Source organism: Ovis canadensis, chromosome 22 (assembly GCF_042477335.2).
Source record: "Ovis canadensis isolate MfBH-ARS-UI-01 breed Bighorn chromosome 22, ARS-UI_OviCan_v2, whole genome shotgun sequence".
Lineage (NCBI taxonomy): Eukaryota > Metazoa > Chordata > Mammalia > Artiodactyla > Bovidae > Ovis > Ovis canadensis.
Window position 1 is genome coordinate 31,477,438 of NC_091266.1, and position 17,734 is coordinate 31,495,171.

A 17,734-nucleotide genomic window follows, 5' to 3' on the forward strand; every position below is an offset into this window, starting at 1 on the left:
TGAAAACATTAGAGAACTCTTGAATTCAGGGAACATTAAGCAATAGGAGCTCATCAAATGCCTTCATACCTACACCAAAACCAAGCTCCACCCAAGGGCCAACAAGTTCCAAAACAAGACATACCACACAAATTCTCCAGCAACACAGGAACACTCCCCTGAGCTTCAATATACAGGCAGCTCAAAATTATCCCAAAACCTTTGATGTCTCATAACCCATTACGGGTCACTCCACTGCACTCCAGAGAGAAGAAACCCAGCTCCACCCACCAAACCTCCAAAACAAGCCTCCCTAACCAGGAAACCTTGACAAGCCACTGATAGAACCCCACTCAAAGTGAGGAAGCTCCATAATAAAAGAGAACTCCACAAATTACCAGAATATAAAAAGGCCACCCCAAACGCAGCAATATAACCAAGATGAAGAGACAGAGGAATACTCAGCAGGCAAAGGAACAGGAGAGTTGCCCACCAAACCAAACAAAAGAGGAAGAAGTAGGGAATCTACCGGAGAAGGAATTCCGAATATTGATAGTGAAAATGATCCAAAATCTTGAAATCAAAATGGAAACACAGATAAATAGCCTAGAGACAAGGATTGAGAAGATGCAAGAAAGGTTTAACAAGGACATAGAAGAAATAAAAAAGAGTCAAAATATAATGAATAACGCAATAAATGAGATCAGAAACACTCTGGAGGCAACAAATAGTAGAATAACGGAGGCAGAAGATAGGATTAGTGAAATAGAAGATAGAGTGGTAGAAATAAATGAATCAGAGAGGAAACAAGAAAAACGAATTAAAAGAAACGAGGAGAATCTCAGAGACCTCCAGGACAATATGAAACGCTCCAACATTCGAATTATAGGAGTCCCAGAAGAAGAAGACAGAAAGAAAGATCATGAGAAAATCCTTGAGGAGATAATAGTTGAAAACTTCCCTAAAATGGGGAAGGAAATAATCACCCAAGTCCAAGAAACACAGAGAGTTCCAAATAGGATAAACCCAAGGCAAAACACCCCAAGACACATATTAATCAAATTAACAAAGATCAAACACAAAGAACAAATATTAAAAGCAGCAAGGGAAAAACAACAAATAACACACAAGGGGATTCCCATAAGGATAACAGCTGATCTTTCAATAGAAACTCTTCAGGCCAGGAGGGAATGGCAAGACATACTTAAAGTGATGAAAGACAATAACCTACAGCCCAGATTACTGTACCCAGCAAGGATCTCATTCAAATATTAAGGAGAAATCAAAAGCTTTACAGACAAGCAAAAGCTGAGAGAATTCAGCACCACCAAACCAGCTCTCCAACAAATTCTAAAGGATATCCTCTAGACAGGAAACACGAAAAGGGTGTATAAACCCGAACCCAAAACAATAAAGTAAATGGTAACGGGATCGTACTTATCAATAATCACCTTAAACGTAAATGGGTTGAACGCCCCAACCAAAAGACAAAGACTGGCCAAATGGATACAAAAACAAGACCCCTCTATATGCTGCTTACAAGAGACCCACCTCAAAACAAGGGACACATACAGACTGAAAGTGAAGGGCTGGAAGAAGATATACCACGCAAATAGAGACCAAAAGAAAGCAGGAGTGGCAATACTCATATCCGATAAAATAGACTTTAAAACAAAGGCTGTGAAAAGAGACAAAGAAGGCCACTACATAATGATCAAAGGAACAATCCAAGAAGAAGATATAACAATTATAAATATATATGCACCCAATATAGGAGCACCGCAATATGTAAGACAAACGCTAACAAGTATGAAAGGGGAAATCAACAATAACACAATAATAGTGGGAGACTTTAATACCCGACTCACACCTATGGACAGATCAACTAAACAGAAAATTAACAAAGAAACGCAAACTTTAAATGATACATTAGATCAGTTAGACCTAATTGATATCTATAGGACATTTCACCCCAAAACAACGAATTTCACCTTTTTTTCAAGTGCTCATGGAACCTTCTCCAGGATAGATCACATCCTGGGCCATAAATCTAAACTTGATAAATTCAAAAAAATCGAAATCATTCCAAGCATCTTTTCTGACCATAATGCATTAAGATTAGATCTCAATTACAGGAGAAAAACTATTAAAAATGCCAACATATGGAGGATGAACAACACACTTCTGAATAACCAACAAATCACAGAAGAAATCAAAAAAGAAATCAAAATATGCATAGAAACCAATGAAAATGAAAACACAACAACCCAAAACCTGTGGGACACTATAAAAGCAGTGCTAAGAGGAAAGTTCATAGCAATACAGGCATACCTCAAGAAACAAGAAAAAAGTCAAATAAACAACCTAACTCTACAACTAAAGCAACTAGAAAAGGAAGAGTTGGAGAACCCCAGAGTTAGTAGAAGGAAAGAAATCTTAAAAATTAGGGCAGAAATAAATGCAAAAGAAACAAAAGAGACCATAGCAAAAATCAACCAAGCCAAAAGCTGGTTCTTTGAAAGGATAAATAAAATTGACAAACCATTAGCCAGACTCATCAAGAAGCAAAGAGAGAAAAATCAAATCAATAAAATTAGAAATGAAAATGGAGAGATCACAACAGACAACACAGAAATACAAAGGATCATAAGAGACTACTATCAGCAGTTGTATGCCAATAAAATGGACAACGTGGTAGAAATGGACAAATTCTTAGAAAAGTACAACTTTCCAAAACTGAACCAGGAAGAAATAGAAAATCTTAACAGACCCATCACAAGCACGGAAATTGAAACTGTAATCAGAAATCTTCCAGCAAACAAAAGCCCAGGTCCAGATGGCTTCAGAGCTGAATTCTACCAAAAATTTCGAGAAGAGCTAACACCTATCCTCCTCAAACTCTTCCAGAAAATTGCAGAGGAAGGTAAACTTCCAAACTCATTCTATGAGGCCACCATCACCCTAATACCAAAACCTGACAAAGATGTCACAAAAAAAGAAAACTACAGGCCAATATCACTGATGAACATAGATGCAAAAATCCTCAACAAAATTCTAGCAATCAGAATCCAACAACACATTAAAAAGATCATACACCATGACCAAGTGGGCTTTATCCCAGGGATGCAAGGATTCTTCAATATCCACAAATCAATCAATGTAATTCACCACATTAACAAATTGAAAAATAAAAACCATATGATTATCTCAATAGATGCAGAGAAGGCCTTTGACAAAATTCAACATCCATTTATGATAAAAACTCTCCAGAAAGCAGGAATAGAAGGAACATATCTCAACATAATAAAAGCTATCTATGACAAACCCACAGCAAACATTATCCTCAATGGTGAAAAATTGAAAGCATTTCCCCTAAAGTCAGGAACAAGACAAGGGTGTCCACTTTCACCGCTACTATTCAACATAGTTCTGGAAGTTTTGGCCACAGCAATCAGAGCAGAAAAAGAAATAAAAGGAATCCAAATTGGAAACGAAGAAGTAAAACTCTCACTGTTTGCAGATGACATGATCCTCTACATAGAAAACCCTAAAGACTCCACCAGAAAATTACTAGAGCTAATCAATGAATATAGTAAAGTTGCAGGATATAAAATCAACACACAGAAATCCCTTGCATTCCTATACACGAATAATGAGAAAGTAGAAAAAGAAATTAAGGAATCAATTCCATTCACCATTGCAACAAAAAGAATAAAATACTTAGGAATATATCTACCTAAAGAAACTAAAGACCTATATATAGAAAACTATAAAACACTGATGAAAGAAATCAAAGAGGACACTAATAAATGGAGAAATATACCATGTTCATGGATTGGAAGAATCAATATAGTGAAAATGAGTATACTACCCAAAGCAATTTACAAATTCAATGCAATCCCTATCAAGCTACCAGCCACATTTTTCACAGAACTAGAACAAATAATTTCAAGATTTGTATGGAAATACAAAAAACCTCGAGTAGCCAAAGCAATCTTGAGAACGAAGAATGGAACTGGAGGAATCAACTTGCCTGACTTCAGGCTCTACTACAAAGCCACAGTCATCAAGACAGTATGGTACTGGCACAAAGACAGACATATAGATCAATGGAACAAAATAGAAAACCCAGAGATCAATCCACACACATATGGACACCTTATCTTTGACAAAGGAGGCAAGAATATACAATGGAGTAAAGACAATCTCTTTAACAAGTGGTGCTGGGAAAACTGGTCAACCACTTGTAAAAGAATGAAACTAGATCACTTTCTAACACCGTACACAAAAATAAACTCAAAATGGATTAAAGATCTAAATGTAAGATCAGAAACTATAAAACTCCTAGAGGAGAACATAGGCAAAACACTCTCCGACATCAATCACAGCAGGATCCTCTATGATCCACCTCCCAGAATTCTGGAAATAAAAGCAAAAATAAACAAATGGGATCTAATTAAAATTAAAACCTTCTGCACAACAAAGGAAAATATAAGCAAGGTGAAAAGACAGCCTTCTGAATGGGAGAAAATAATAGCAAATGAAGCAACTGACAAACAACTAATCTCAAAAATATACAAGCAACTTATGCAGCTCAATTCCAGAAAAATAAAAGACCCAATCAAAAAATGGGCCAAAGAACTAAATAGACAGTTCTCCAAAGAAGACATATGGATGGCTAACAAACACATGAAAAGATGCTCAACATCACTCATTATTAGAGAAATGCAAATCAAAACCACAATGAGGTACCACTTCACACCAGTCAGAATGGCTGCGATCCAAAAATCTGCAAGCAATAAATGCTGGAGAGGGTGTGGAGAAAAGGGAACCCTCCTACACTGTTGGTGGGAATGCAAACTAGTACAGCCACTATGGAGAACAGTGTGGAGATTCCTTAAAAAATTGCAAATAGAACTACCTTATGACCCAGCAATCCCACTGCTGGGCATACACACCGAGGAAACCAGAATTGAAAGAGACACATGTACCCCAATGTTCATCGCAGCACTGTTTATAATAGCCAGGACATGGAAACAACCTAGATGTCCATCAGCAGATGAATGGATAAGAAAGCTGTGGTACATATACACAATGGAGTATTACTCAGCCGTTAAAAAGAATTCATTTGAATCAGTTCTGATGAGATGGATGAAACTGGAGCCGATTATACAGAGTGAAGTAAGCCAGAAAGAAAAACACCAATACAGTATACTAACACATATATATGGAATTTAGAAAGATGGCAATGATGACCCTGTATGCAAGACAGGGAAAGAGACACAGATGTGTATAATGGACTTTTGGACTCAGAGGGAGAGGGAGAGGGTGGGATGATTTGGGAGAATGACATTATAACATATATACTATCATGTAAGAATTGAATCGCCAGTCTATGTCTGACGCAGGATACAGCATGCTTGGGGCTGGTGCATGGGGATGACCCAGAGAGATGTTATGGGGAGGGAGGTGGGAGGGGGGTTCATGTTTGGGAACGCATGTAAGAATTAAAGATATTAAAATTTAAAAAATTAAAAAAAAAAGAATTCCTCAACCCAGATGTATTTGACCCTGGCCACTTCCTGGATGAGAGTGGCAACTTTAAGAAGAGCGAGTACTTCATGGCTTTCTCAGTAGGTAGCACAAGTTTATTTTCTTCATCACTTCCAAGAGCAGGATACCTTTTGGGCATCAGCTGGAACTTTCATCCCCACACTCAGGATGGTAAAAATGCTTTTTTGTCCGTGATGTGGGGCAGCAATCACAGTGCCCATATACTTTCCCTCTGCTCAATACATCACCATTGTTGGGCTAGATTACTGAAGCTTGGAGAGGTGACCCAGTTCTTTCAAATTCAGAAAGAAAGTTTGAGCTGCATTCTGAAAATGTAAGAAATGTTATCTTAGACAAAAGAAACTCTGTTATAAATCTTTGAAACTTCAAGGTTGATGAGTAAATATACTTAGAGCAGAGAACAGAGGCTGTGGAGAATGGAAAGAAACATGTTGGACCATCAGATTGTGAACAGAAAATATAATGAATATATGTGTGTTTCTAGAAAAAGATTGAACTTGAAAATATAAAATTGCAACTATAGTATGAGAATACTTAATGAAGTATGTGGTATAGTGCTGATGCTCAGTAAATGTTTGTTGAAAGAAGGATACTTGTTAAGATAAGATTTAAGTGGATAGCATGTGTGCCTACCCTTTGTCCATCTGTCTATCCAGCCATTCTGCTTTCCTTCCATTCATTGAAACATTCATCAAATGCACAGTCTCTTTCTAACAGCCAGAAACACAATGTTCTGTACATAAACAAGGAGTATTGTACTCTCTGCATTTCTTGTTTGTAGGGAAATGGATTTGTGTGGGAAAGGGCCTGGCACGCATGGAACTGTTTTTATTCCTGACCACAATTTTACAAAAGTTTGCCTTGAAATCTGTGGTTGACCCAAAGGACATTGACACCACCGCAGTTGCCAGTGGGTTAGTTTCTGTGCTGCCTTCCTACGAGCTCTGCTTCATTCCTGTGTGAGGAATGTTAGATCATCTGGCTTCAGCTGCCTCTCACCAGGGTATCACTCACCTCTTGCCCTTCAGTTTTCCTGAAAATTCCTTCTCTGACCTCTCATCTCATTGTGCTCTCTCACTGCAGAAATGTATCTGCTATTCTCCGTATACTGTAATATTGGCCATCACATATGCTAATACTTGTCTAACATTGAGTATTATTATGTAATCAGTACAAAATATAATAAGATGGTTAGTGTATACCAATGGAGAGCCTTCTCCTGTGCATGTTCGAAATAAAAGGCATAATTTGATGAGTCAGTTCTCAGACTCTCCCTCTTTTGTGCATAGCATATACGAAATGGAAGAAAAGGTGCAAAAAGGTCATGATGTTTCTCCTAATTATAAGCCTTTACATCTGGCTTCCACAGGACTGGAAAAGGTCAGTTTTCATTCCAATCCCAAAGAAAGGCAATGCCAAAGAATGCTCAAATAACCACACAATCGCACTCATCTCACATGCTAGTAAAGTAACGCTCAAAATTCTCCAAGCCAGGCTTCCGCAATACGTGAACCATGAACTTCCAGATGTTCAAGCTGGTTTTAGGAAAGGCAGAGAACCAGACATCAAATTGCCAACATCCACTGGATCATGGAAAAAGCAAGAGAGTTCCAGAAAAAACATCTATTCCTGCTTTATTGATTATGCCAAAGTCTGTGTGGATCACAATAAACTGTGGAAAATTCTGAAAGAGAAGGGACTACCAGACCACCCGACCTGCCTCTTGAGAAATCTGTATGCAGGTCAGGAAGCAACAGTTAGAACTGGACATGGAAGCACAGACTGGTTCCAAATAGGAAAAGGAGTACGTCAAGGCTGTATATTGTCACCCTGCTTATTTAACTTCTATGCAGAGTACACCATGAGAAATGCTGGGCTGGAGGAAGCACAAGCTGGAATCAAGATTGCTGGGAGAAATATCAATAACCTCAGATATGCAGATGACATCACCCTTATGGAAGAAAATGAAGAAGATCTAAAAAGCCTCTTGATGAAAGTGAAAGAGGAGAGTGAAAAAGTTGGCTTAAAGCTCAACATTCAGAAAACTAAGATCATGGCATCTGGTCTCATCACTTCATGGGAAATAGATGGGGAAACAGTGGAAACAGTGTCAGACTTTTATTTTGGGCAGGCTCCAAAATCACTGTAGATGGTGATTGCAGCTCCGAAATTAAAAGACGCTTACACCTTGGAAGGAAAGTTATGACCAACCTAGATAGCATATTAAAAAGCAGACTAAAAAAAATAAAATAAAATAAAAAGCAGAGACATTACTTTGTCAACAAAGATCTGTCTAGTCAAGGCTATGGTTTTTCCAGTAGTCATGTATGGATGTGAGAGTTTAACTATGAAGAAAGCTGAGTGCCAAAGAATTGACGCTTTTGTACTGTGGTGTTGGAGGACTCTTGAGAGTCCCTTGGACTGCAAGGAGATCCAACCAGTCCATTCTAAAGAAGATCAGTCCTGGGTGTTCATTGGAAGGAATGATGCTAAAGCTGAAACTCCAATACTTTGGCCACCTCATGCAAAGAGTTGACTCATTGGAAAAGACTCTGATGCTGGGAGGGATTGGGGGCAGGAGGAGAAGGGGACGACAGAGGATGAGATGGCTGGATGGCATCACTGACTCGATGGACGTGAGTCTGAGTGAACTCCGGGAGTTGGTAATGGACAGGGAGGCCTGGTGTGCTGTGATTCATGGGGTTGCAAAGAGTCGGACATGACTGAGAGACTGAACTGAACTGAACTGAACATCTGGCATTCAAAGGATAACAGCTTTTTGGGAGACTTGCGTGAGGAACTCTCTTTATCTTGCTTGTTTTGGAACATTGATAGGACTCGGTATACTCTTGAAGCCTGGTGACAGCTAGAACAGAAAAGCAGGCTGCACTAACATGCGAGTTTGAGACATTCAGAAACTTGTCTGAACTGGCTGGTGAGGTTCTTAACCTACATAATACTAGTTACTGTAGATTGGGAGAACTGACTGTTGTTGTAATGTTCAAAGACCAATGCAGAGTGTCAAGAAAAATGAAGTAGCAGAAGATACATGATTTAACAAAAATATAATTCAGAATAACAGCCACAAAGATCATTACTGGGTTCAGGAGACCAATAAAGAAATGAAGCAGAAATTTCAACAAAGGACAATTTAAAGGTACCAAACAGAAGTCAGATAATTAAAGAATATAGTAATTGAACCTAAGACATCATTAGAGGGTTCACAGCAGACTGGATCAAGGAGAAGTGATCAGTGAACTCAAACATATATAATTAGAGATTATTCAGTCAATCAGGGGAGTGAAAGAAAGAATAGGAAAAAGAAAAGAAAGCTTAAGAGATTTATGGAACACCATGAAATGGACCAATGTAACAATATAAGAGTCTAGAAGGAGAAGAGTGAAAGAGAAAGGACTAAAAAGCCTATTCAAAGTAACAATGTCAGAAAATCTTCCAAGTCTGGGGAAGAAGTGGACATAAAAATCCTGGGTGTATAAAGAACTTCAGATTTAAAAATTCAAAGAAATCCATGCTGAGACACGCAATAATTAAGTTGTCAAAAATCAATGACCACAACAGTGGGAGCAGCCATAGATAATAGCTTGTCATATACAAGGGACCCCACAAAGCTGTCAGTAAATTTTAGAGCAGAAACTGACAGGAGAGAAAATAGGACATATCCTCAGAGTTCTGAAAGAAAAAATAAAATCTTAGATTTGAGGACACTCAGAGGCTGAAAGTAAATGGATAGAAATGACTTTCCTGATGGTTCAGCCATAAAGAAACCACCTGCAGAGCAGGACATGTGGGTTCAATCCCTGGATTGGGAAGATCCTTTGGAAGAAGAAATAGCAACCACTCCAATATTCTTGCCTGGAAAATCTGATGGACTGAGGAGTCTGGTGGACTGCAGTCCACAGGGTTGCAGAGGGTTGGACATAACTTAGAGACGACACCGCAACCACATAGTTGAATTTGCAGCATTGTGTTACTTTCTGCTGCAAAGCAAAGTGATTCAGTTATGCATATGTATATGTTCTTTTTCATATTCTTTTCCATTATGGTTTATTACAGGATACTGCATATAGTCCCCTGTGCTATACAGTAAGACCTTGTTGTTTGTCCATCCTATGTTTAATAGTTTGCATCTGTTAGTCTTGAACTTTCAATCCATCCTTCTCCTACCTTTCTTCCCCTTGGCAACTACAAGTCTGTTTTCTATGTCTGTGAGTCTGCTTTGTAAATAAATTCATTTTTGTAATATTTTCAATTCCACATATAAGTGATATCATGCAGTATTTGTCCTTCTCTTTCTGACTTACTTTGCTTAGTATGATCATTTCTAGGCCCATCTATGTAGCTGCAAATGTCAACTGTTGATGAGAAGAGGCAAAGAGGGAAATAGATTGCATCCAATGCTTATATTAGAAAAGAAAAAAAATAATGGACGTATCTTTACCTAGACTAAGAAAAAAGTAAGACTCAAATAAATAAAATCATAAAGAGAAACCTGTACAACATTACTACGGAATAAAAGGATCATAAGAGACTATTATGACCAATTATATGCCATTGAAGAAAGTCAGAAAAGACATACAGTGAGTAAAGAGGTTGAATCAGTAATCAGTAGCCTCCCAACAAAGAAAAGCTTGGAACCACTTAGTTTCATTGGTGAATTTTAAATACTTAAATGTAGAAGAATTAATGTTAATCCTTTCCAAACTTTTTCAAAATATGAGAGGAAGGAACATTGCAAAACTCATCTTTTTTTGAGGCCAGAAATTCTGTGGTACCCAAGTCTGGCAAAAATGCTACCCAGAAAAGAAAACTACAGGTTAGTTAGTATTCCTTATGATGATGGATGTGAATATCTTCAATATAATTCTAGCAGAAAAAATTCAACTGCCCATTAGGAGCATCATTTCAATATAAAAACACTCAACAAACCAGGAATGACAAAGGCCGTATGGAAAGTGATAGCTAAGATAATGGTGGAAAGCAGAAAGCTCTCTCTAGAAGAAGCTCTTTCTCTTGAAGATCTGGATGGAGTAAATATACTCACTTTCATTACTGATATCCAAGGTACTACTTCAAGGGCTGACTAAAGAAATTAGGCCGGAGAAGGTGATGGCATCCCACTCCAGTACTCTTGCCTGGAAAATCCCGTGGACAGAGGAGTCTGGTAGGCTGCAGTCCATGGGGTCATGAAGAGTCGGACACGACTGAGTGACTTCCCTTTCACTTTTCACTTTCATGCATTGGAGAAGGAAATGGCAACCCACTCCAGTGTTCTTGCCTGGAGAATCCCAGGGATGGGGGAGCCTGGTGGGCTGCCGTCTATGGGGTCACACAGAGTTGGACACGACTGAAGCAACTTAGCAGCAGCAGCAACAGCAGAGAAATTAGGCAAGAAAAAGAAGTAAATGTCATTCACATCAGATGGAGAAATAAAATGATATTTATTCACAGATCACATGATATGTGAAAAAATCATAAAGATTCCATACAAAAAGCCCTGTTAGATCTAATAAATAAATTCAATTTCAATGCAGAAATCATTTCTATTTCTACCCATTAATAATAAACTGTAAATTAAAAAGTAATATCATTTATAGCAGCATTAAAAAATAAAAACTTATGAATAACTCAACTAAGGAAATGAAAAACTTGTACACTAAAAAATATAAAAATTGCTGAAAGAAATTTAAGAAGAGCAAATGAAAAGATATCTGTGTTCATAGATTGGAAGAATTAATGTTGTTAAAATGTCCATAGTACCAAAGCCAACTATGTTTTTAATGCAGTATCTATCAAAACTCTAACAATAATTTTTATAGAAACAGAAATAATCCTAAGATTCATATGAAACCGCAACGCTTCAAATAACAATGCAATCTTGAAAAAGAACAACAATGGGACCTAGTCAAACTTGCAAGCTAATGCACAGCAAAGGAAACAATAAACATAACAAAAAGGCAAACTATAGATTAGGAGAAAATATTCGCAAACAATGCAACTGACAAGAGCTTACTTTTGAAAATATACAAGCTCATACAACTCAGCAATAAAAAGCAAATGACCCAATTGAAAAATGGACAAATGACCTAATGACCTAAGTAGACACTTTTTCAAAGAAGACATACAAATGTCTTCTAGACAAATGAAACAGGTTCCATGTTGCTAATTATTTTAGTAATGCAAATTGAATAAGGTAGCATCTCACACAGGTCAGAATAGCTATCATTAGGAAGTCTACAAATAATAAATGCTGGAGAGGGTTGTGGAGAAAAGGGAACCATCTTACAGTGGTGATGAAAATGTAAATTGGTACAGCCACTATGGAAAATAGTATGAAAGTTTCTTAAAAAACTAAAAATAGAATAACCATGTGATCCAGCAATTCCACTATGGACATATATCCAGACAAAACTCTAATCTAAAAAGAAACATGCACCCCTATGTTCATAGCAGCACTAGTCACAATAGCTAAGACATGGAAACAACAAAAATGTCCATCAACAGAGGAATGGATCAAGAAGATGAGGTATGTATATGCAATGGAATACTGCTCATTCATAAAAAAGGAACCAAATAAAATTCAGTTTCCAGCAATATGGATTGCAACCAGAGATTATCATACTAAGTGAAGTCAGAAAGAGAAAGACAAATACCGTACAATATGACTTACCTGTGGAATCTAAAATAAAACACAAATGAAGATATCTACAAAATAAACCTACAGATACAGAGAACAGACTTAAGGTTGCCAAGGGAGGGAGTGGGGAGGGGAGGGAAGGTTTGGGAGTTTGGGATTAGCAGGTGCAAACTATTATGTTTAGGATGGATAAACAATAGGTTCCTACTGTATAGCACAGGGGTCTATATTTAATATCCTGTGATAAACCATAATAGAAAAGAATATATATTAATATATATGTATATAACTGAGTCACTTTGCTGTGCAGCAAAAATTAAACACAACATTATAAACCAACTATTATGCAATAAATTAAAAAAAACAGCTGGAGGCATCACACTTCTTAATTTCAAAATATTATTATATTGTATTATGGGGCTATAGCAATTAATCAGTATTGCACTGATGTAAAGATAGACATAAACAGTGCAATGACACTATATAAAGTCCAGAAATAAATCTGAGCTAAGAGAGTCACTTGAACATTAATTAGTATGCTGAGACTACACAAAAGAGCAGTCTTTTCTACAAATAATGCTGGGGAAATAGATATGCCTGTTGAAAAGAATGAAATTGGACCCTTATGTTACACTAGCTATAAAAATCAACTAAGAATGGGTTAAAGATTAAATGTAAGATCTGAACCTATAAAACTTTCAGAAGCAACCATAGGGTGTAAGCTTCATGATCTGGGTTTTGGCAATGATTTAATGGATAAGACACTAAAAACACAGGCAGAAAAAGAAAAATTAGACTAGTGGAATATATAAAATATGTAAAAATAAAAAGCTACAAAGCAAAGGCAATAATCAATAAGGTGAAAAGGCAATATATAGAATGGAGAAAATATATGTAAGTCATATCTGATGAGAGGTTAATATCCAAAATATGTAGTAACTCTTACAACTCAATGGTAAAAATCCATGAACCCAATTTCAAAATGGGCAAAGAGCTAGAAGATCCATCTCTCTTGAATAAACATAACATTGGCCAACAAGTATATAAAAAAGTGCTCAACATAGCTCCATATCAGGGCAAGGTAAATCAAAACCACAGTGAGATATATCCTTATACCTGTTGGGCTGGATATTGTAAAAAAGAAAGAAAGGGGGTGTTGGCAGGACTGTGAAGAAATTGAAATCCTTGTGTACTAGAAATGCAAAATGATGCAGCTTCTATGGAAAATGGAATAGTGGTTGATCAGAAATTAAAAATAGAATTACCATATAACTAGCAATGTCACTTCTGACATTGCCATTTACTTAAAGAACTGAAATTAGGATATTGAAGAGACACTACACTTCCATGTTAGTTTTGACATTATTCATAGCAGTCAGTATGTGAAGAATCCTAAATGTCAATCAGTGGATGAATGGAAACAATGGGATATACATACAATGGAATGTTATTCAACCTTAAGAAATAGAATATGCTGCAGTACTTGATAACTTGAATGAACCTTGATCATTTAGGCTGAGTGAACTTAGACAACTACAGAGTACAATCACTGCATGATTCCACTTATATGAAGTATCTAAAATAATGAAATTCATAGACTCAAAGAACTGAATGATGTTTGCTAAATCCTAGAGAGTAAGACAAAGGGGCAGTTGTTAATCAACAGATATAAGATTTCAGTAACACAAGGTGAGGGCTTCCTTGCTGGCTGAGCTGGTAAAGAATTGCCTGTCAATGCAAGAGACGCAAGAAGCACGGGTTTGATCCCCTGAAGAAGGAAATGGCAACCTTCTCCAGTACTCTTGCCTGGAAAACTCTATGGACAGAGAAGCCTGGCAGGCTATAGTCCATGGAGTCTCAAAGAGTTGGACACGACTGAGCACGCATGCACACAATGCAAGATGAGTATGTTCTAGATTTCTACTGTACAGAAGTGTGTCTGTAGTTACCAGTACTGCATTGTACCTTTAAAAATGAGTTGTAAGGTTATATCTCGTGTTAAATGTTCTTACCACAATAAAACAATTTAAAAAGTGCACACAAGAAGAAATATAGTCCAAACAGGTATTTATCTATTAAATGAACTGAATCAATAATTATTATATTTCAGATGAGAAAATCCAAGACTTTGGTTCACAGGTGAATTCTATGACATATTCAAGGAAGAATTTATACCAATTGTCTATAATCTCTTCCAGAATATAGTAGTAAAGGAAATTCTTACTAAATCATTTTATGAGGTTACTCTAATTCCAAAATCAGACATTGCAGACATTACATTCCAAAAGACATTACAGAAGAGGAAAAGTATGGACCAATATTCCTCATAAACTTAGATGCAAGAAGTCTCAGCATAATATTAGCAAATCAAATCCAACAGTGTAGAAAAGGAATTGTATGCTGGATCCAAGTAAGATATATTTGAGGTAAGGAAGATATGAAATCAATTAATGTATCTTATATGAGAATCAATGTACCCCATCACATCAACAGTAAAGAGAAGTCCCATGATTGTATATTGATAGATGTATAAAAAATCATCTGAGAACATCTAAAACCCACTTGCGATTTAAAAACTCTAAGCAGACCAAGAATGGAGGAACAGCTTCCTCAACTTGATAAAGAAAATTTACAGAAATTCACAACTAACATCATTGTTAATGGTGAGAGATTGGAAGCTTTCCTGCTAAGATAGGTATGAGGCATGATGACCCCTCTAATTATTCCCATTTAGTATTGAACTGCGGAGAAGGCAATGGCACCCGGTTCCAGTACTCTTGCCTGGAAAATCCCATGGACGGAGGAGCCTGGTGGGCTGCAGTCCATGGGGTCGCTAAGAGTCAGACATGCCTGAGCGACTTTACTTTCACTTTTCACTTTCATGCATTGGAGAAGGAAATGGCAACCCACTCCAGTGTTCTTGCCTGGAGAATCTCAGGAACCGGGGAGCCTGGTGGGCTGCCGTCTGTGGGGTCGCACAGAGTCGGACACGACTGAAGCGACTTAGCAGCAGCAGCAGCAGCAGCAGTATTGAACTGGAAGACCTACCTAAATGCAGTAAGAAAACAAGAAATAACATTTGCACAGATTGGGAAGGAAGAAATGAAACTATCTTTGTTTGACAATAGTGTGATTATCTATGTAGAAAATCCCAAAGAATGAAAAAACAACTAAGAAGCAATTTTAGCACGTTCCCATGTACAATAGGGAACAAGCGATAGTCAGTTGCTTTCCTTTTTTAGTGAGTTAGTAAAGTCGCTCAGTCGTGCCTGACTCTTTGCGACCCCATGGATAGTAGCCTGCACCAAGCTCCACCGTCCATGGGATTTTCAAGGCAAGAGGGCTGGAGTGGGTTGCCATTTCCTTTTTCCTATATGCTAGCAATGGACATGAACTTGGGCAAACTCTGGGAGATAGTGAGGGACATGGAGGCTTGGCATGCTGCAGTTCATTGGGTTGGGGAGTTAGACATGACTTAGTGACTGAACAACAACAATATTAGCAATGAACAATTGGAATTTGACATTAAAAACACACTATTATCTACATTAAAATAAAACTTAAGTACTTAGAAATCTGACAAAATTTGCATAAGTTCTATTTGAGGGAAACTCTAAAACTCTGGTGAAGAAAACTAAAAAGATTTTTTAAAAATGGAAATTTCACATCTATAAACAGGAAGTTTTGATAATGTTTAGATTTCAGTTCTCCCCAGTTTAGTCTATAGATTTAATGTGATCCTGATCAAAATCTCAGCATGATTTTTTTAAGATATTGACAGTAAGATTCTTAAGTGTATATGAAGAGGTTAAAGACCCAGAATAGTCAACACGATATTGAAAAAGGAAAACAAAGTCAGAGCACTGACTGTCTCTGATTTCAGGACTCATTGCAAAGCTACCATGATCAAGACAGAGTGGTATTGATGAAAACAGAGACAAATGATTTAATGGAAAAAAGAGTCCAGGAATATTAATAGGTAGATGGATATAGTCAATTGATCTTTGACAAAGGAGCAAAGCAATTCAATGGAGAAGGCTAGTCTTTTCAATAAATGCTTCTGCAATTACTAAATGTTCTCTCACTCACACACATGCACACACACAAGTTATCTTATAACCTTCACAAATGTTAATTCAAATGAATCATAGACCTATGTGTAAAATGCAAAACTATAAAACTTACCGAAGATAATATAAGAAGAAATACTAGATGTTCTTGATTTTGACAATGATTTTTATGTGTATCACTACAGGTAGAATCCATGGAAAGAAAAGAATAATTTGAATTGCATTAAAATTAGCCACTTCTGCTCTACTGAATGTTCTGTCAATAGAAACCATTGAGTGGGAAAATTATTTGCAAAAGATGTATCTGATGAAGGATCATAATCCAAAATGCACAAAGAACTTTTAAAACTCAACAATCAGAAATATAACAACCTGATTTTAAAATGGGCAAATCAGAAATAGACTCATAGAAAACAAACCAAATGGGAAAGGGTGTGGTGGAGGGATAAATCAGTAGTTTGAGATTAGCAGCTCCAAACTAATATATCTGTATAAAACAGATAAATAATGAGGTCCTACTGTATAGCACAGGGAATTATTTTCAATACCCTGTAACCATAATGGGAAAGTATATGAAAAAGATATATGTCTCTCTCTGAAACATTTTGCTGTACACCAGAAACTAACACAACATTGTTTATCAACTATAATTCAATAAAACTAAAATATTAGGACCCACCCTAAAAATGGCAAGAATATATAGACATGGCAAATAAGCATGTGAAAAATGCTCAACATCATATATCATTAGATACTTGCAGAGGAAAACAGCAATGAGATACCACTACAGAATGGCCAAAGTCCAGACCATTGACAAAACCAAATATTGGCAAGAATGTGGAGCAACAGGGACTCTCAGTCATTGTTGGTGGGAGTGCAAAATGGTACAGCCACTTTGCAAGACAGTTGACAGATTTCTTAGAAAACTAAACACATGTTTACCATATGATTCAGCAATCACATTCCTTGATATACCAATGACTTGAAAACTTACGTTCACATAAAAACCTGCACATGAATGTTTATAGTTGTTTTATTTATAATTACCATAAAATAAATTCTATTACTTAAAAAGAAAGATGTGCATCCACAATTATAGCCGAAATAAGGTTTGTATTGCTGAGCAGAGTGGGCACTTTGTTGTTCAGTCGCTGATTTGTGTCTGACTCTGTGACTCTGTGAACTTCAGCCACACACTCATTTCTCAAAAAATAAAAACAGCTGCTCTAAAACAAGTGATTGAACTTATTTCATCCGATATAAGCTGGCTTGTCTTTTAGAACATAGGGCTGTGTGAGGTAGGTAACATTACTGCTTCTTTTTGTAGGAAATAAAGGTTACACTGAGTCTTGTTCAGTTGCTAAGTTGTGTCCAACTCTTTCTGACACCATGGACTGCAGCATGCCAGGCTTTCCTGTCCTCCATCTCCAGGAGTTTGCTCAAACTCATGTCCATT

At 37.0% G+C, this 17,734-nt stretch overlaps 1 pseudogene; it reads left to right on the plus strand.

The window, feature by feature from the left end:
- LOC138427924 (cytochrome P450 2C18-like) overlaps positions 1-6,601 on the plus strand; it is a 38,314-nt pseudogene extending 31,713 nt beyond the window's left edge.
- The last annotated feature ends 11,133 nt before the right edge of the window (positions 6,602-17,734 follow it).